This window comes from Myodes glareolus, chromosome 20 (genome assembly GCF_982192425.1).
Source record: "Myodes glareolus chromosome 20, mMyoGla1.1, whole genome shotgun sequence".
NCBI lineage: Eukaryota > Metazoa > Chordata > Mammalia > Rodentia > Cricetidae > Myodes > Myodes glareolus.
This window is the reverse complement of record NC_142045.1, coordinates 57,200,983-57,223,323: the sequence shown is the minus strand read 5'-3', so window position 1 is coordinate 57,223,323 and position 22,341 is coordinate 57,200,983. Positions and strand designations below refer to the sequence as shown.

Genomic DNA, 22,341 nt, shown 5'->3' with positions numbered 1-22,341 from the left:
CTGACACAGGACCCTGCTGTCTCCTGCTTCCTGTATAAAAGCAGCACTTAAGCTTCTCTAAAGGGCAGGCTGGGGTTTAAGTGCGTCACAGTCTTACAGAGAATACACATACGGGAAGTACATAAAATGGACACGATCCAGGTGGAAATGTAAAACATGCTATGTGAAAAATATGCATGTATATGGGTAAAGTATGCATGGTATGTGGAAAGTATGCATGGTATGTGGAACGTGTGCGTGGTATGTGGAAAGTACGCATGGTATGTGTAAAGTATGCATGGTATGTGGAAAGTACACATGTGTATGTGTAAAGTATGCATGGTATGTGGAAAGTATGCATGGCATGTGGAAAGTACACATGGTATGTGGAAAGTATGCATGGTATGTGTAAAGTATGCATGGCATGTGGAAAGTATGCATGGTATGTGTAAAGTATACATGCTATGTGTAAGGTATGCATGGTATGTGTAAAGTATGCATGCTATGTGTAAAGTATGCATGCTATGTGTAAAGTATGCACACTATGTGTACGGTATGCATACTATGTGTAAGGTATGTATGCTATGTGTAAGGTATGCATACTATGTGTAAGGTATGCATGCTATGTGTACAGTATGCATGTGCATCATACATAAGCACTCTCTCATATTTAAGTGACATTGCTTATGTGAATGAAATCAGTCACTCAGCTTTCCAGAAAGCCATAGCTCATTACAGAAATTATAGTGTCCATAGCAATTCATTCTCTTACAGTCCTCTAAAAGTGAAAACACACCGTCTCTACTAGCTCATTCCACATCTGTGTCAGAAACCAAACCATGGTATACTTGCCCAATTTTGTTTTGGGAAACACCTTAATTGTTGTATTTTATTATTTATAAAAAAATGGATATGTATGTTTTTATTCCTTGGTCATGTCTAAAATCTTCCAAAATAAATTTTATATAACCTGTCATTTTGAGAAGACAACTTCCAATCACCAAGAGTTGAAAAGTGTTAATCAAAATCTGAATAAATGAATATACTTTTAAAAATTTAAGCTATTTTTCTTGCATTGTAACATAAAAGTGAAATAAACAGAGCAGAGATTTGATTTTTCATTTTCACTTCAATTATAAACCAGAGCAGTTTGTAGACAAGTCTATAGTTCCAAAATGTTTTTATCTGCAAAGCCAGATTTATTTGAATTGTTCGATTTATCTTAGCAAAGTAATATGAGGAAGCTCCATAAGAGCTTGCACACACTGTTAAATACAGAGAAAATAATGAGGAAATCACAGTCAAGTTTGCTTGTTGTAAAAGGATTACAAAACCTTCTTCATGATATGCAAAAAATAGCTTATGGATCCGTCTCTGCCACCTTTCTTTCTGTAATCATGGAAACCAAACACTCCCAAGCATTAGAGCTCTTTAGCAAGCGAGATAATTCACAAATAAAATCATTCCTTGCCTGTGGAACAGGAAAACAGAAGAAGCGTGCTGATTTTGCTTATTATTCTCTTGGTATCAGAGTGAGCCTTGATAATAAATTTCAAGAGGAAGCAATTATTCTACACAAATATGTACGCAGCATAGAGAGACGTTTATACATGGGCCATCCAATGTGAGTGTTTTAATTCTTATCAGACAAACCCAAATCATTGTTGTCTAATTTGTAAGCAGGAACTCACATGGTAATGGTTATGCAAAATATCTGAGCAAACCCTGAAAACCCTGCAATGCAGTTAAAAAAAAAAAAGAAGGAAATCCCTAGCACTGTGGACTCCAACTGCACAGGACCAACCACGTCCCTCTAACTGGGCTCTCACTTGCTTCTGAACAGGTACAGCCACCATATTGCTGGATTTCAGGAAGCTCTACAAAGTGTTTACCCCCAAAGAACCCTGTCCCCCTCACCAGCTCTCCAATAAGGAAAGAGAGCTCAAACTTTCCTCTTGCCCTGTTATCATTCTGGGGCTCTCTGGTACTCAGGACAAAACACTCCTGATTGAAGCAGTTCTGCTGTACTCAGCTTACCAGGGAGTTTCCTCCAGAATTTCTAAACCAATTGTTCACAATATGAATTAATTTGGAGTACTCAATCATCTGATTCTATACACTACTCATTTACACACCTCTTCTTTAAAAAGAACTCAATGAGCATCTTATCCAGGAAAATAGTTTGCACAATTTGAAAGAAGCTTGCAGGTGTCACTTTCAAGACATTCTCAGCTGAGCAACGTTAGAACATAAAGAATGCCAGTGTTCTTAATAGACACTGTTGTAATTAATCATTATATTCAACTTAAGGTTGTAATCGAAACTAAGGAAGCTAAGGTACATAAAAACATGATTTCCTGTTGTCTGTGGTTTTTTGTCCTGCCCGGTTCCCGCAGTCGTTAAGTCCCAAAGAAATCACAAAGAGGGATACATTCACCATGAAGTGATTGGCCCATTAGCTCTGGCTTTTTATTAATTCTTATAACTTATATTAGCCCATTATTCTTATCTGTATTAGCCACATACTCAGTACCTTATTTGGTGGGGCAGTCACATCTTGCTTCTTCTGTGACTGGGCCAGGACTGCAGAGGAATGGGCCTCCTTCCAAGAATTTTCCTGTTCTCATTGGCCAGCCTCTGCTTCCTGTCTGGTTGTGCTGCCTATACTTCCAGTGTGGCTACTGACCAATCAGCATTTATTTAAAATATAATTGACAGAATACAGACCATTGTCCCACACCAATTTTCTAATATTATAGACAGTAGTTTAAATCTATTTGCAATAATCTTTGTGTTCACAATTCCTTCTCTCCTTTCCACAGTTCAGTGTAACCTTTATCTTTCTCTTTTATGAATGCATTGCTAATCCAACTCTCAATTTTTAATAAGAAATAAAGCATATGAGTGTAAATCTTGATTAATAGGTCATATATGGAATCAAGTATCCCTTAAACATTTTATAGTATAAATAGGTATATATACATAAGATACCTCATTAAAAATGAATTAAATTATGTAATTATGCACATAATAGCTACTACTAACAGTTGAAATTCATAAAGTGTGGGTGCAAGGTTGTATTCTAAACACTTTCCACCTATTAGTCTATTTAATTTCCACAAGGGTCTTGTGTGTCATTAACCATAACTTAAAAATTCCTCAAGGTTCAGGGATTGTCCAAAATCAATCATAGAGTAAACCAAGCAACGATTGCTACTGAGCTCAGGATTATTGATAGTAAAAGTAAAAAAAAAAAAACTTATAGTTATTTTAAAATGATAGTTATTAGTAGTCTAATCACAAGATATGATAATATAAAGCTAACATTGCATGTCTACAGAGATGTGTTCATTAATAAAATTGCCTATTATGCAAGCATTTGGGCCTAAACTAGAATCGGGGAACCTCTGTAAAACTCTGATGATACTATGTACCCCTGGGATCCCAGAGCTGTGGATGTGGGGACAGGACATTCCCTGGAGTCCACTGGCCAGTCATTAGAGTTTAATCAATAATCTCCTGGTTCAGTGCGAGCCCTTGTCTCAAAAAAGAAGGTAGAGATTAATAGAAGAACAAACACATACACACACACACACACACACACACACACACACACACACACACTCAGTAGTTAAAGGCTAAAGCTTGTTTCCACCCTTCTTTCTCACTTAGGTCTTCTGACTAACTCTTTTACTTCCCAAAGATAAAACGAAAAACATACAGCTTTCATTCTATTTTTTAATTTCTTTGGGCTTCATGTCCAAAATATGAAAATGAGGCACTCTTCTGCTTATACATGTAATTATGAAAGGAAATACAGAAGTAGCAAGCTATAGCATTAATAATTTGCATTTCCTAAAACCTTAACTTCTTCATACAAGTTTCTACTTGGGAGATGACCCTGAAAAACAAGTAATATAGTGATTTTCTTCTTCCAATGTACCTTATTTGTTTTTCTTAGCCACTAAGTATTTAAGTGAGATTCTGCAAATTAGCCTGAGTCATTAAAAGCCAAAGCAGTGGATGCGGTGAGAGTAACAAACCCACACACCCATCCTAAAATCAGTGATGTCTTTCTGAAAGATTTCTGCTTCTTGATTTTGTTTTTGTATTGCAAAATTTAGAATACAAAATTTATAGTTATTTCCTTGTATATGAAATAAAATAATAATAAATAATAAACAAACATATATTATAAGCTTGTGAGCTTAGTTCTGACATCAGAGCCAGATTCTCACCTCTCAAGGGTAAGAACCCTTGAGGATATTTAGTCTGGCTAGTACATGCATCAAAACAGTTCTAACGGAAATGCCTTTAAGAAAAAACTGCTCCTTCAAGACACAGCAGTTACCACGGTCTCTGCTTTCTATGAACGCCCCATCTTACTCTGTCTCGTAATTAACTGTTTCATATTATGCCCTGAGTTTATAAAACCTGAATTGGTGATGTCCAATAGAAGGTACTAAATCCAATATGAAACATGTAAAGGGATTCTATTTTTAAAATATCTTCAGTTAATAAAGAAATTTACAGCTGCAATTAAATTTCCAATTATTTTGAGATTTCATTAACTTCCCCAGACTCATACTGTCAGAGCACTATGTTCTATGGAACACCCAATGGGCTCTGTAGAGCAGACTTACGAAGTACTCAAGAACCGAATCTTAGTGATTAAGTGTTAGGACTCACTTTTGGTAGTGGGGATGGAAAATGGTTCCAACACTTGGCATTGAAAACTTCGTGGTGAAATAGATGTAAGTGTTAAAATACAGACTGGTGTACAGCTAGTACATGCATGAAGCCGGAGAGATTTTCCAGTTGAACATGAAAAGGAATACTACAGCAGGATGGTATTAGGTGAAGCGCTAAGCAGAGCGGTAGCCAATATACAGAGTAGGCTGTGATCGAGGGAAGTATGGAAGACCAAAGAGCACGTGAGAGCTCCCATCAGCAAAGTGAACACAGGAAGACTGAGGCAGAGTTAGAGGTTCCCAACAAGGCTGGGCTACTGAGTGAGACCCTGCCTATACACAAAGAATTGTATGCATTTAATTTTTACATGTAATTCTGTGCTAGTGTCCTTTCGTGTGGAGGTGTATGCCTGAGACAAGTATTCACGTGGAGGTCTCAGTATAGCTTGTAATAGTTCATTTTCTTCTTCCACAAAATGGTCCCAGGCATGGAATTCAGGTTCCCAGGCTTGGCAGAAAAGACCTTTCTTACTGACCTATCTTGCAAACCCCAGAAAATAAACTTTACAATATATTTTATTCTTTGAGAATTTCATATATTATATTTTTAATATATTCACTCTCCTCAGCTCCCCCTCCCCCTCCCTATCCCTTCCCACCCAACTCTGAGATTGCTTTCTTTTTCTCCTATCAGCTCAAGTTTGGGTTGCAGCTAGACTTGGGGCTGGGGTCTGCTTTGGTTTGTTCAGTCTGCGGGTGTGGGGTGGTCACATAATTATAAAACATACTGTTCCTCTGCCAGCAGCCAACATATGCTAAATAAGTGTACTGTTGGTCCTTTCCTTCACTATGTCTTTTTCTCTGCTTTATAATAAATGCTGTACACACATATACTCACTTAATCTGTAAATGGTCTTTTTACCAAAATCTACACCTAAAGACAAGTGTATCACCAGTTTGACAGCGCATTAAGAGTAGAATTAATTTTAGATAAAATGTTCAATATATTAGCACTATATTATATATATTTATGTTTGAATTTATTATATATCTTCAGTTTTAAAAATATCTTAAAAATGCTGAATTAAGAAACAAATAGTTAAAATTTCCGTACCATTCTCACTTCACCCTCAGATTTTGGTATGTGAATTTCCTGATTTTTTTTCTATGCTTTCTTAGACATATACAAACATACACTATAAAACCAACTATTGGCTTTAATACATGAATATTTTCCCTCATTATCATTACAAAACCAATGGACGTCATGACTAATTTTTTTAGTCATAACTAGGCAAAAGTATGTTTTCTCTAATCACTGATTTAGTTCCAGTACCTCCTCAACAAAATGCTGGACCAAGCTGGCCAGTGCACTTGTGACACGAAAGGCTGTGTTTACGTGTATGTCTAAATTATCTGACATGCTCTGTGTCTATAATGCACAGAAACTACTATTTTCAATAACGGAAAATCAAACAGTATGCTAAACAAGAAAAAAATAATGCAACATAACAGAAACGGTGCCATTGGGGTGGGGCAGTGAGAAGGCTGGACAGGGAAAGTACTTGTCTCCAAGTCTGAAAACCTCAGGTAGATGCCCGTACCCACAGGGTGAAAGGAGTCAGCTGACTCTGACAATTTGTCCACCTCTTGAACATCATGGTGTGTGGGACACACACACACACACACACACACACACACCACTCACACACAATAAGTAAATATTCAATTTAAAAATATGCAATAGAGAGTGCTATTTTTCCTTCCCAAAACAGAAAATTTAGCTAAAACGTAAAGCCCAACTGTACAAGATGCCTTAAGCTTCCTGAAGGAGGACATGACTCTCTGAGGTATTACAGTGCCAGGTTGGTTGGTGGAACCAACAGAGTAAGCTCCTATTTCATCTCCCAGCTTCAACAAGCCCTTTATTATAGTCTCCCTGGAAAAGGATATATCAGATATTAAAATGGCAAGAACAGACACTGCCCTTGATCTTAGCTGAGTGACCAAGAAATCGTGAGTGCCATTTTTTAAATAAAAATAATAAATCAAATACGTCATGGTCAAAAAATCATTGATGTCTCTGAAATATGCTTATGTACTTCCTGTAAGATCTCTATGGCCTTCTAAGCAGTGTGGGTCTCTGGACTCTCTAAAAGACCATAGGCATCGTTCCTCCAGTTCATCAATAGGGGACAAAGAATTTCTAGGAGCAAGCAGATGTGTCTACCTCCAGCTTTCAATACCTTCTTCTTTGGCTGTTGTCCAGGCATCCATGTCTACGATATTCATGGAGGTATTTTGTCTAACAGCTTTTCTCAGAACTTTGTTAAGTTTATAGATCTTTGGTTTATGTATTGTAGTTTCTTGTTTTGTGTTCATGGGTTTTTGTGTGAAGATCGGTGTGTCTCAATTTGTGTGTGTTTCTTGTGCTTTTTCTTTAGCTTTATTTTGCTTGATTTTTCCTATTCTAGCTTGTTATTATTAGTATTTATTATTATTATTATTTTAGATTCTTATTTTCTAATGAGAGAAAAAAAGGCTTGGAGCTGAATGGGTGAGAAGGGGAGGGGATTACTGGAGGAGTGGGGGAAGGGAAATTATAATATATAGTATGAAACAAAACTCTTTTCTCAGTAAAAAAATATATATATATATATGTGTGTGTGTGTATAGAGATATTTGAGATTGTGTGTGTGTGTGTTTCAGTGCATGAATTAAGGCTATAAAACATCTTGTAAGAATCAGTTTTCTCCTTCTGATATGTGAGTCCCAGCCATGAAGCTCAGGTTATCAGACTTGAAGGCCAATGCTTTTACCAGATGGGCTGTGTTTCTGTTCCCTGACCTTTAATCTCTTAATGGTTTGAACCCAACCTGGAAGTGAGCAAGCCTAACTCCTGCTCTACCTTCAAGCAAACAGGATGCACTACCAGCACGAACATTCTCCAGACAGAAGTCTCTCTGGCATTCCGTTCTGTAGAGGTGGAAGGTGGTGTTGATAACACTTACCAGTGGGATTTACTAGACTGGGGGCACAGGCTTCTCACTGCTGCTCTCAGATAAGGCGATGTGGAAAACCAGTCAAGCAACAAGACACTAAGTGGAAGTCAACAGCCCCAACTTTCTAAATGCAAACCAGTCTCTAAGATGGAATATTTACCAAGGCAGTGGGCCATGAGGTTTAACAGTTTGTGGGCATATCTCAGGATTTTAAATATTTGCCAGTGTAACACAAAGTGCTAGAACCAGCTCCATATGATTAGTACACTTGGCCTAGATCTGAAACGGTAACGATCAAAATATAATTTCTTATATAATTGCTATTATAAATCCACTCTGACTCTAAGGGGCTTTACCTGTCACTGTTAATTAAATCTGCGCTTTGTCACCTGTGATGATCCATTGACTACACAAAAAGTCGTTAATTTTTGAACCAATAACAAATTACAAAATGTAATTGCGAGGGCTGTTTTATTTCCAGGGATAGGTGATGAAATCCCCTTAATATTCAACAAAGGTGAGGTAACTTTTGAGTGTTACCATACCCCTGTCTCACAGCCCATTGGGTTTAGTATTGGCAGCAAGCATTCTATAATTTCTCAGTTTCTTAATTAGATTTAGCTATTAATTTAACTATTCTATCATACAGGAACAGAGAGTGTAACCCTATTTGCTAGTTAATTTTTCTTTCTGCTTTTACTAAACAATTTCTGATGGCCACATATGGCCACATTTTTGCTTCTGGAGTCTTGCTATTCATCCAGTTGCCTATGATGCATGGCATTGGACACACACTGTTTTACTCTCTACTGGCATAAAAAATTAGGGATTTTAGATATAATCACAATTTATATTTGTACGAAATTTATAAAGCAATTAGGACACATCGGTCTTACTAATTTTAGTGTATTTACTTTGCAAGTGCCCACAGAAGACAAATGTGGAGTGGGGATCAGTCCCCCTGGTACTAAAGATACACAGACCTGTGTGCCAGCAAGGTGGGGGGCTGAAACTGAGTGGTGGGTGTCTGGTTGAGCAGCAGACACTTTTAACCACTGAGCCATCTCCAGATCCTGTCTTTCTGTGCTTTCTCACACGTCTGTGAAGTATGCTCTTTTTTTCCTTGCACAGATAAACTAAACTGAGGTCCACGGATGATATTATTCTCAGTCACACTATTATTACATGACAAAGTCTAAACTAATAACTTTTCTAAAACCCTGTGTTTCTCAAATCACGAATTTGATGGATATAGCAATGGAAATTAGCAAACATACACTGAGATTTAGCGTCTTCCCCAAATCAACAAATAGCTTCATATCAGAAGATATCCATGGATAATACACAGGGTGGATAGAATTATTGTAATTAAAGAGGTTCCCTTCCAATAATGAATCCAAGACAGGCTCACAGAATCAATGAGCATGCCATCACGAGTACACACTCCAGAGTTCTAAGATAAGAAATAAGAGTACGCACGGGAAGAATTGCAAAGGCAAGTGTAGCAGACTGAGGGGAACTGGGATCTTGTCCCAGTGTAAAGACAAAGATTTTTGGTTGGTGAAATAATGTCACAAAGGCTAACAGATGGCACCATCCAAGGCCAAAGATGTGAATTCACTGAGACCCCCCAAGATGGAAAGAGAGAACCAGCTCCTTCAAGTTACCGTCTCACCTCTGTATACATGCTATAATATGTGCATCTTGCATACACAAGAAAATAAATAAATAAATAAATAAATAAATAAATAAATAAATAAATAAATAAAAATAAAGTCAATGGATCAGTGATAGGAAAATACATAGAGTGTCAGTCCTCATCTGTCTTAAATCTGTCATTATCGTTATGTAAATGACTACAAATAGAAACATGTGTCTAACTAAACCTGAACCTGTCTGATCTCTATTTGAAGACTGGTATCTCCAGATTTATGGATAGTTAACACTTTGGTAATGACTAATGAATACAAAGACCCCAAATGAGAACCCCCCATAAGTATCAGAAAGCAGCAGATCCAAAGACCAGGCAGGCAAAACAGAGTAAGACAGAGCAACATAAACATAGCTAGGACGACAGACAATGCTGCATGGAGAAGTGAGAAGATTCCTGTAGGAGACAAGGTGAAGTAGAATTTCTGCCCAGACACCTGCGAGTCGACAGATCTATCTGAAAGAATCTACACTAGCAAGGGAATTAACAACAACAATGAAAAGGACCTGTGGAAAGAAACATGCATTATCGTTGTGCATGGAATGAGGTAATATGAACTGTTTAAATCACAGTACATCTCTTTTTCAAATGTCATAGATCCATACCTACTAACAAATCCTCCTTATCCTGTTAAGTAGACATGGAAATGGCGGAACAGTAAACTCAGTATATCTGTGTTTAAGAGGTGAAAATACTTGCTTATAAAGCACGCAAAGGAGTATGCAAATCATCAACTTCCTTTAGTGTTTTGTGACAGTATCTTTCCGTTAGTCCAGACTTGCCCTGAATTTAAAATCTTCCTGCTTCGGCTTCCCAAGTGCTTACACTAGAGTCATGAACTCCCACACCTGGCTGCCATGGTCTATTTAACAATAACATTGACTGACAGCAAAGACTATGCTAATCATATTGTTTGCATATTTTGAGTTTCATTGATGTGAAGGTTAATTATAAGTTTTCATGTAATCATATTCTTGCTGAGGTCCTACTAATTTTAGGATGTAGTTCTCTCAATTGCAAATGCATTTCAATTTTTCTCTCAGTTATATTTCATCTGAACACTACCAGGTGGTCTTGATACAACAGATTCAATGAGGTTCCTTGAATCATATGCATGTTGAATACAAAAGAAGTATTTCTTTTGTGGTGGAGGGGAATGGGTTCCTAGTGTCTTAAAAAGTACAAAGCTGTTTGCAAAATAATGATAAAGATGAAAAAGATTCGTGTTTAAATTAGGACCAGTAAGTTAAGGTTTTGTCTTTCTTCAAGGTTTCATTTGATTTTTTCAGTGTATGAATGTTTTGTCTGCATATATGCATGTGTGGACACCAGGTATCTGCCCATAAAGGTCAGAAAAGTTGTTGGATCCCTTAGAACTGAGCTATAAAATGGTTCTGAATCACCATATGGGTGCTGGTAAATAAGCCTTTGTCCTCTGCAAGAGCCACAAGTACTCTTAATTTCGGAGTCAACTCTCTAGCCCTAAGTGAGGCTTTCATTCTTAATGAATGTAAATAGTTCCTCCATTTTCATAACACCAATTCAATCTTTAAACTATCTGCTAAAACTATCTGTTCTCTTCTTACTATTTTCTTTTTTTATAAAAATGTTGTCTCAATTAATCTAACAACATTTTGACTGTTACTTCTTATATAACTATAACCCTCTCATACCATTTCAAAGTAGCAACCAGCTGTTTGGTTATCTGGAAAGTGCTGATGCCAAAGGGATCTGGCCACTAAAATATCGCTATTTCTAAATTCTCCTCTTATCTAAAGAAAGTATTTGAGAGAAAACACTGGGAAGGAAAAAAGAAAATCTGGAAACTAAATGTCTTAACAGACTCTATGCTTTAAAAACACTTCACAAAGTCAATGTCTTCACACCACAGGTGTTACACTCTCCAGCAATGCATTCTCAATGTCTTCACACCACAAGTGCTATACTCTAAAGCATTGTATTCTCAGTGTCTTCACACCACAGGTGTTACAGTCTCTAGCATTGCATTCTCGAAATCTTCACACCACAGGTGCTACAGTCTCCAGCATTGCATTCTCGATGACTTCACACCACAGGTGCTACCCTTTCCAGCAATGCATTCTCAGTGTCTTCACACCACAGGTGTTATACTCTCCAGCAATGCATTCTCGACATCTTCACACCACAAGTGACACACTCCCCAGTAATGCATTCTTGATGTCTTCACACCACAGGTGTTACAATCCCAGCAATGCATTGCACTGCAGATTTTGTAACCTCACATTTCTCATACTTCACTAAACTTGCCACTAGATGTAGATCACAGGTTCATACAGCTCCTATTACTTCATTTTTAAAGAACGTTTCAAAAGAATCTTAACTGAAAACAAATATCAATTTGTACACGCATATGTCTAAGGTGACCAGTGTCTCTGGGGAGGCTAGTGCATGTATCATAGATTTGAGAGGAAATGCGTGAAAATTCGAAGGCTAAAATCCCAATGGAGGGCTGGGATCACTACATGGGCAAAGTGAATGCCATTCAAGCTTAAAGGCTAAAATTTAAATTCTCAGTACCAACAAAAAACCTGGAAGAGGGGAATTGTGTCTGTAGATCCAGGTTTCCTATGGCAAGATGGCAGGAGAAGAGAGAATCACCACACTCTCTTGGGTCAGCTAGCCAGGCACATATCACAGTACATGCAGCGATGAACAACAAAATGGGGACCAACACTTGAGGGTATTGTCTGACCTCCACGAGGATGCTATTCATAGCGTGTGTGGAACCACACTCATTTATGATGACACAAGGTATGGGGGGGTAGAAGAGGAGGAGGAGAAAAGAAGTGAGATAATGCAAAGGAATTTCCCACCAAAGAATGTGTCTAGATTGAAAATGCCCTGGTTGTTAATGATTGGGTGGCAGCAGGAGAGGCAGAAGCGGAGCCATCTCAACTTTGGCCTGGACACACAGCGAACAGGTGACATGGGAATGGACACAGAGGAAACGTCACATTCGAGGCAAATAGTTCAAGTGAGTGCCCCTAACCTGAAGAGACAATGCCGCAGCAGTGGCTACCACATCCATCAGTAGCGTTAGTGAAAGTCCACCTATTCTAACGTCAGAATGACAAAGTTTTCAACTTCACTGAGCCACTAACAGAACTATGATTAAATCATCCTGTGTCATGGCAGAGGAAAGCAAACAACGGGAAATATTAGTCACCAGACAGCTCCACCATAGCAGATTTTTTTTTCCCATAGATTACCAAACTCCTCAATGTTTCAGGCAGCACCTGTGTCAGATCTCCCAAGTCAAGACTGTGACTCAGCACATAGACCTTCTTCCAGAAATGAAATGTTGAGCGTTTTCTGTTGTTATGAGAATTTCTGAAAAATGTTCTCATTTACTTCAGTGAGCAACAAAGAGTTTCCAGCTGACAATGAGAGCAAACATCATCTCATTTCCAGAAATCCATACAAGAGCAGAGCTGGCTCTTTTGATTTTTGTTGTGTTCAGGAACAAAGCCGGACTCAAACACTACCACTGCCCTCCCCCACTAGTGTTGGGCCATGTTTTTAAGAAAAAGCTGTTTTGACACTTTGTATTTGGAGGTGATGTCAGACACAGAATATTGTCATGTGCCAGACTTCTGTAGGAAGCTCAGGCCCTAACAAGTGCTTATGCTTCCCAAACAAAGCACAGCCTAGCAATTACTCTGTATTTGCAAATGAGTGAAGTTCCCGTCCGCCACTAAGCACAAAAATTGAAGGAGGCGATAACACAATATGTGTGTGATTTAAGGGACAGTTCAGCTCCAGCCTCTAATTGCTCTCAGGATCTGAATTGGCAAAACCATAAGACATTCAACAAAAGACTCCGTGCAGGTAGGCCTATAAAACCTAATTATTTCTCACAAAGCAGACCATTCCTTTTAAAATAAAAGAAAGCCATGAGCAATAAAGTCTGTGCCATTAACAATTAGTCTTCTGCACACATGATTAGACTCAGACAGATAAAGCAGCCTTTAAATTTAATGACGAATCCTGTATTTTTTGGCAGAGTTCAATATTCTGTACTAATTATGTTAAAAGACCTTGTGTTACTTAAAGGTACTTACACTGCGAAGTATGACACGCTCTCCATGGAATCATGGGTAACACTTAATATTCAACTCTGAAATCAACAGACACTTGATTTCAATGGACGAATTCAGGAAGAATCTACAGTGGTTTTCAGTTCTCCAGTCTGTTTTTAGGAGAAATTTTAAGCCCCTGCCAATCAGAATACTTAACTGACACACTTCAGTTCAGCAATAAAAATGGTTAGACCACGAAAAACATGTTCCTTAAGCATACATTCTTGAATTTAAGAATGAATTAAAATGGATTCAGATACCCAGCCAAAAGAGAAGGCTGATGAGAAATAAAACAAAAAGAGGGAAGTTGTCTTTGATGTCTTTGATTTGTCCAACATTTTTGGAGTTTTTAAAATAATGGTACAAAAGACAGCAGGATGAACTTATTAGAATTCTGAAAAGCAACACTAGTTTAGATTTCCTGAATCTGAATCATCACATCTACCTCTAAGTAGAACAGATTCCTTTTTCTCTTGCTGCTTTACACAAACCTAACTCTACCCAGGGGGCAGATGTCTCTTCAGAGAATGGTAATGGGCGTTATCTATGTATGCCACAGCCACGCAAAGGAACAAACCCTGGTCATGGCAGTGCTTAATAAAGATGAATTTTTTTAATGTCAAGTAATATAGTGATTTTTTTTACATTAACAGTCTCACAAAGACTTTGTTTCTAGAAAAGGATGGCCCAGGGAGATATTTAATTCACAAATTTCCATAGTCTTAGTGAAAGGAAACAGCATCTTACCAGCACCTGAATGGTGATGCTTCAAAAGACAACCATTTTAATTTGATTTTTGATATGTAGAATGGAAAGACAAATAAACACAGTCTCAGAACCATGGGGAAGCTGAGGAATCTTTTTTGCTCTTAACTGCACAATAGTTAGTGTCTCCATAGAAACTGATGGCGTTGCGTGAAGTGCTGCCAACAAACCAGGGTTTCTAAAATACACAGAGAGGCTCCCAAAGCAGGAGCAGTCACACATCCTCCTTACAATGGAACGGTGATGGCAGAGCCTTCAGAAGGTAAGAACGTCAGCTCAAATCAAGGAATTTTTTAATGGAACTAAGTCCCATTTTATCACTATCTTATTCAAAAGTCATACAGAAAAGGAATAACTCCTGGCATCTAGCAATAGAGAACTTTTAAGAATAATACAGTTTTGGAAGTTATAAACATCCTTATTTGTATTTGTCTTTCTAACAGGTTACTCAGGGTTGAGCCTTCCTTGTGGGTTCACTACTGATGGCCTGTCATGGTAATTGGATCACACATACACTTGATCATAAGTGAACCTGTCCCAGAGACCTGTGCCCTGTCTCTCACTTGTTTCTACCCTAGTCAGCCTTCACACTATTGTAAAGTCCTTCTTCAAGTCTGACTTTTGCACACAAGTATTTCTTACCAAGATTCAGAGGTGGAATGTTGGCAGATATGTATAATGATATTTTATTTATGTTTTAAATAAATAAAGATTACCTAAAGATCAGAAGGACAAAGCTAAGCCACTAGGGATCAGGTAGTGGTGATACACACCTTTAATCACAGAATTTGAGAGACAGAAGCAGAAGGATCTCTGTGAGTTCAAGGCTATCCTGGGCTACACAAGATCAATGCAAAAACAAATCCAGATGGTGGTGGCTCACACCTTTAATCTGAGTACTAGGGAGTCACACCGTTAATCCCAGTACTATGGGAATATAAAATGAGAGGAAAGGGAGGGTCAGGCCGCTTAGTCTGCTTAGTCTGTTAAGTTTGCTTAGTCTGCTGTCACCGTACTTGGTACAAGTAAGACTTCTCTAGTGACTTGGCTGTTTAGTTTTTCTGATCTTCAGGTTGCACCCCAATAATTGACTCTGGGTTTTTATTATTTATGCTATAGTTCTGCATTATCTAAGAATCATTTGTATGTTCAAATTTGGCCTAATTTTATTCAAAACTAGCTGTGTCCTCTCCAACTAGCCCATTGCTCCTTGTTCCCATTACTCAAAGGGAGTGCAGAACTGCCACTAACTTACTCTCCAACTCCAACAGAAGAAATTAAAAAGAAGCTCAAGAAATTGTCTAATTAAAACCACAATATGACTGATGGGAAAATTTGGTTTAAGAAATGTCTATTCCTTTTCAATAAACAAATTGCCATAATTTAGTGGATTAGAACATCAACAGTATATTACTGTTCTGAAAACATGTGGTTCTGAAAGTCAGAAATCTAAACTCCATCTTATGGGAATAAACAGAGTGGTCAAGGTCGTGCTTTTCAGAAATCAGCAGAGGAATTAAGTCCGTGATATAGATATCATCTAATGGCTACACATTATAACCTTAGCCAGTACTAAAGTTTACAAGTCCTGATCGTAACTGGTTTCTAGCAGTTCCTCGTATTCCTTGGCTTCTGGCCCCACTTCTCTAGCTTTTGTATCCAGGAACACATAACCTTCCCTAATTTTGATACTCCTCACATGTCTTTATCAGGATCCTCACGACTAAAGTGAGGCCATGCAGATTAATGTGCCACATCAAGGGGCACAACCATATCTGCAATGTTCCTTTATATAGCCTTAGGGGCGAGACATATTTGGTGAGAGAATTATCTGTACATACACTTCAAAAAGTGGTGAATGATTTCCATAGGATTTCTCTAGCACTGTTGTGAACTCTGAACTTTGAGATGGTTGGCAGCATATCCATAGAATTCCACATACTTAAGAGACAATGTCTATTGAAGCACGGCAGGATATACAATGAATGTATGCTGTAAAGGAGCGCTCTCTACTCCCAAATACAGTATCAGCATCCAGCATCCTTCTCCCTGTCTTCGAAATAATTAGTTTGCCCTTCCTCATGTCTGTTCCACCTTTTATAGAAATTTCTTTCATATGCAAGGAATGAATGTGAAAGATATTAGACCTTTAGACATAAGAATGCAGATATAGGTTTATTTCTAAAGAGAATTCATCTAAAAATGCTCTTAATTATGAATAGATGCTATGCAAAGTCGAAAAATGACAGGATTTCTGCATTCAGTAAAAGAAACTCATTATGGTATCATAAAGAACCAAGGCTCTGATCCGTCATAGCATCTTAATGATGGTGAATTTGTCCCTTTCTTCCTGGAGACTATAAAGTGCACGATGGTCAGAGGGGTTCTGCAAGCATCTTTTCTTGCCTTATGAAAGTTGGTGACCCAAGTTCACATAAATAACAAGACAGTTTTCTGTAAGATGTAGTTGTAATTAAAATGAACTGATGTGACTTTTTTGATTGCTTTCAAAATTATATTTTTGAAGAAATTGGATTTTATAAAAAGTAAGAAAAGATATCACTCCTATAGTTATAATTAACATGAGAACATTTACAAGAATTTCAGGAAGTATACAATTAACATTAATATGCTAGAATATTTCCCAAGAGTATGTAGTTTGTGTATTTGGGGAATCTGATTCATTTTATTCTGATTTTCTCAATTGTCTACATCTACTCATCTTCACAAAAGATGAATAACTAACAGCGTGTGTCCTGTCGTGCTGGCAAGAGTGTGACTGTGCTCAACTCAATAGGTGATTAGCTCTGCTCACCACAAACTCCCACTTGACAAATCATCCTTTGTGGCTCTATGCACAATCATATTCTGCCACTTGCAAAATTATCTTTTGTGTTTCTTTTCCCATCTTCTTCCAATCTCATAAAAGTGGACACTTCTCCCTCACGTCCACACCACATCTCTGGTAGAAAAGAGCTCATTACTTAAGTGACTAGTAGAGAAGAGCGCATCACTGAAGAGGCGGTTGACAGTACTGCTATTGGGCAGTCCTCACAAAGGGATCCTTAGCTATTCCAGTGCTTTTGTGCTTGCTTTTGTTTCTGAACAGCAGAACATAAAGGGTTCTGTCATATTTCCTGAACACGGTTCCATAGCGGAGACCCAGAAGTTACAGCCTCAGATACTGCACAGGATACAGTAGAATCGTAGGTATAGAGAGGGAGTTGAGAAAGGAGAAGATTCAGTGAAAAAAGGACTTACCAGGGAGGAGTTTGACTTCTCAGCACTCTATATAAATGCCAGGTGTATGTAACATCCTGCCTGTAATGCCAACACCCAGGTGGAATTGTCAGAAGATCCAAAAAGCTCTCAGGCTACACATACTCTTCAATGTGGTGATTTTTGCATTCAAGTGATAGAGACATTTATCAATATATAGGTGGAGATAAATCTGGGAAGACATGTAGCTTCAAACACACACACATACACACACACCACGGAGTAGCGAGATTCAAATCAGGCTAGTCATAAACTTCCATTCTGTAGCTAAGTTTACTGATAAAGGAAACTTATTGTGAAGATTAGTAATATCAACATGACAAATTTTAGAATCACCATGGAAACAAACTTATGGAAATATCTGAGAAAGATTTATATTAGGTTAATTTAGGTATTGAGAATTATCCTAAGTATGGACAACACTATCTGTGATGTCAGAATGAGTACAATGAGACAAGCTAACTGAGAACCAGTATTATTACCTGGGTCCCTGACTGGATGCAGTATGACCGGCTGCCTCTGGCTTCAGTGGTCATAACTCCCCCAACATGGTGGACTGCTTCAAACTGTGAACCAAGATAAATCTTGATCCCTTAAGTGGTTTCTTCAGTCACTGGCCATAGCAACAAGAAAGGCAGCAAACACACTGGTGCTTATATCCACTACAGAAGCAGCATGTTCATATAATCCCTGAGAACACAGCAGAGCATTTCACTGCAGCCCTGAAAAGAAATCAGACCATCTGTCTGCCCTCATGACACATTTGGATAAGAATATCAGGGTGGAAATTAAGGTCAGAACAAACCAAGAGAGAAGATTTGACAAGAGTAGGCTAACATATTTAATGTCAAACAGATTTTAGATTTGGCCTAAAATTTATAGATGCCCTCTTTAAACCATGTCAGTGACATTTAGTTTAGATTCCTTTATCCTATGTTCATGCTTTGTAAATGATCATGAAATTTGGGCTTGGAAATGAGAAACCCATAAGGAAGATGGGATATAGAGCAAAACAAACGTAGAGGCAGCATCCTCCCTCAAAATTCTTCTGTATTAGAAAGTTACTGAAAATGTGGTTCATATTTAGACAACCCAAATCCAAATTTTGAAAAATAAAAGATATAGAAATTGTGTTGCTGAAAATATAATATACAAACAGTTATATAATGATGCATTCATGATCAGTTTTAAAAATAAAATACGCATTTGTTCATATGAGAGAACTGTACATTTAGATTAATTATTATTAAGTGTGTGTGCACGGGCTTCTGCATGCTTGCATGTGTGCATGCATGTGTACATGCATGAATGTGTGTGTGTGTGTGTGTGTGCACAAACATGGGTACAGGTATCCTCGGAGAGAAGAGGGTGCCGATTCTCTACCATTGGAACCACAGGCAGCTGTGGGTAGCTGGATGTGGGAGCTGGGACAGAACTCCTGTCCTAGAACAACCTCTAAAACCTCAGGTGATATTTTTAAGTGAGGTATAATGTTTTCAATGATCCAGGTTCTGTTTTGAAACACATTTTAATAACCAGACTATTATTATTTGTATAACAGTTATAAGCATATGTTTATGTACATAAAATGGGATACTATTTAACTCAAAAGAAATTAAAATTTAAAAGTTTCAGGATTTCTGTGGTTACTCCTCATTATATATTAAAACCTGAAGATTTGAAGTTAAGACTTGCAAATGTTGAAAGCAGGTGACGATTGCTGAAGACAACATACAAGCAGGAAACAGAATTGGAATGATTTGAGCTAAATCTAACTGAAAGCAGCCTCCTTCCTACTGTCCAGCTTTTACAACCCAACAGTACTATGAAAGCTGCCAAAGGATGGAAGCAGTCAAATCCTATACAGCAGCAATGCCTATGAACCACAATGACCGCATGGCAGGACAGCCTGAAAGGAGTGGTAGCGGCACTCAGATCTGGCAATGATCAGTAGCTGTCTACTCAGACCAAACAGGAGAGAAATTAATACTGGGTACAAGAAACTTAGCCACACCTAATGAAGCCATGGATCTTGGAAACGAAACTTTTAAAACACTTCATATTCACAAATAAATGTAGTTATCACACTTCATAAAACAGAAAACCACAACGTGACACAACGCAGAGAACAATGAATCATGAGCAAACAGCCACTAACAGATGGATCTTCAGTACAATTCTTGCTCCTAAAACTCAAGGAAGATTATGGACAAGGGACCAGTAATACTTAGTAAGTACCATAGGACTAGAAATGCCTCTGTGAGACTGTGTCTTCCGGAAATGACTGCCTAAACAAAATCTAAACAATCACATAAAAATAAACATGTTAGTGTAAAAGGGAGAGAACTTCACAGTGTCTCACACCTACACAAAGAACTATAAACATCTAATTACTGCTGAGCAAGGAAGAATTAGCTTTTCTTACGGTAGAGTCCTCTAATTGGTTGTCAAATAAAAAGTAGTCAACCCTAAAATCATATAAGGACAAACAGAACATGGGATCTACAAGTTTTACTTTTATATTTGTACAAAAGCACACATGTATCCATATGTATATGTATAATCAAAGTAAAGGAAGTTATCAATCTCAGATGGGAATAGAGGGGTTGAAAAAAGGACATGGAAGGCAGAATGATGTAATTGTATTTTACTTAAGAATATATTAAATAAACATTGTGCGGGGCTGGAGAGAGACACACAGCAAAACACCTATACACATATAATAAAAAACAAATCTTTTAAGAACTACATCGTCTTAGAATGTATATTATTAACTGAGGTCATACAATATATGAAAAAATATACATGTTTTCTCACATGCAGAATGTGATCAATCATTTGTCGATTTATATAAGTAAGTGTACATATAGGTAATGTCTAACATGAAGACATGAGAAAAAGACTAAACATAATGGAATGAGGAAGGATTGAATGCCGTTAATAGGCCTGAGTTATGAAGGAGAATAAAAATTCAATTCTTTCAATAGTTCTAATTTTCTTACAAAATTTTCTATGTCTTCATGGTAGATCAGTGCACAAAATATAACTATTATTGAATATGTAATATTTAATGTGAAGGTATGCATTTTGTATCAAATATGTATTCTAAGTACGGAAGTTCAATCAGTATTATAAACTTTGACTCTGACTAATTTGGATTATTTTTGTGATATTTTATTTATTTGCAAGTTTTTAATAATAGAGTTTATTTTTAGAATGGTTATAAATAAAAGACATAAAATAAATCTATAAATATGCTGCAGGATACAAGAGTGAGATCATCTGTAAGTTTTACAAATTATGTAGTATTAATCTAAATCAGAGGAATTTTAGAGCAACTTTAAGTAAATCTTCAATTAATTGACAAGAGAATATCACATAAAGTTACTAAACTCAGGGCACTTGGGAAGCAGAGGCAAATGCACAGTTCCTTTGAACATTCTCAGCACCATCCTCATCACATGAGAAATCCATCAAAACCCATTATTCGGGTCTTGATGAGGTAGGCTCTCTGCTGACTTTCTCAGACATGCACAATAGAACAATGAAGACATTTTCCTGGGATTTTTTGAAGGATTTTAGGTATTGTATAATAGATTTGTGATATGAGAAATCTATAAATTTCTTACGGAAAGGGTGTCAAGAATCCTCATCCCTTTTGTTTTTAAGAATTTAAAAGGAGTCCAGAATATTGACACATATCCTTGATCCCAGCACTCAGGAGTCAAAGACAGATGGATCTCTCTGTGTTCGAAGCCAACCTGGTCTACACAGTCAGCTTCAAGACAATGACGGCAACATTATGACTCCTGTCTCAAAACAAAAATAAAAACAAAAACGATCAACAACAAAATAAGAATTTAAAACAAATTTTGTTTTCTGTTCGTATACTTTCCAATGTTTTTTCTAAATATCAACTCTAATTTCCTCTCAATGCATGGGGAAATAATACTAAAACACACAATACCAAGATATTCTATGAATTTCCTCTTTTTGGAAAGCATAAATTTCATAAGTGTAAGTATGGACAACATAACCAGAATTTCAAATTTTCTTCCATAAGACAAATAATATGTTGTTGAATATTATTTTAACTGGACAAAGATGGATGTGTTGCATTTGTTTATGCTGTGGAATGTTTTAACTGTGTAAATGTGTGTTTATACTGAATTTGTTTAACACTATAAGGATGTATATTTAATCCTGTAAAGATGTGTAACATTTATTTGACCTTGCCTGCCTATGGCACCTGACTGATCCAATAAAGAACTAAACAGCCAATAGTTACCCAGAGAAAGGATAGGCATGGCTAGCAGGCAGAGAGAAAGATAGAAGAAAAATCTAGGATCAAGGAGAAGGAGAAGGAAAGGAAAAGAAAATGAGGAAGAACGAGAGAGACATGCCCAGGTCAAGAAGCCAGGCAAGCCCAGTAGCCAGACATGAGGAGCACTAAAAATAAGATTCACAGAAGGAAATAAAAATAAAACATACAGAAGCAAAAGGCAGATAAAGAGTATCAGGTTAATTAAGTTAAAAGAGCTGACCAGAAGTGAGCCTAAGCTAGGCTATGCTGTATTCATAGCTAATAAAAAGTCTCCGTGTTTTCACTTGGAAGCTGGTTGGTGGCCCAAAAGAAAACACAACAGAATAAAATCTAGCAAAGACATTGCTACTTACTGTCTCATTTCTTTCATATGTTCCATAGGGCACAATACAGAATAAGATACATGCTTAAGAACTTGAAAAAATACAGAAACTGATAAATTCTATTGTTTTGAACCTTTCTAGAGTAAGCA

At 37.4% G+C, this 22,341-nt stretch overlaps 1 protein-coding gene and 1 non-coding gene across 7 annotated transcripts in view; both read right to left on the bottom strand.

The window, feature by feature from the left end:
* Nlgn1 (neuroligin 1) overlaps window positions 1-22,341 on the bottom strand; it is an 863,960-nt gene that overhangs the window by 557,004 nt on the left and 284,615 nt on the right. The window lies entirely within an intron of this gene.
* On the bottom strand, window positions 6,500-6,688 carry LOC125412150 (U2 spliceosomal RNA). Its single transcript, XR_007235500.3, has one exon. It is a non-coding gene; the product is annotated as a U2 spliceosomal RNA (small nuclear RNA).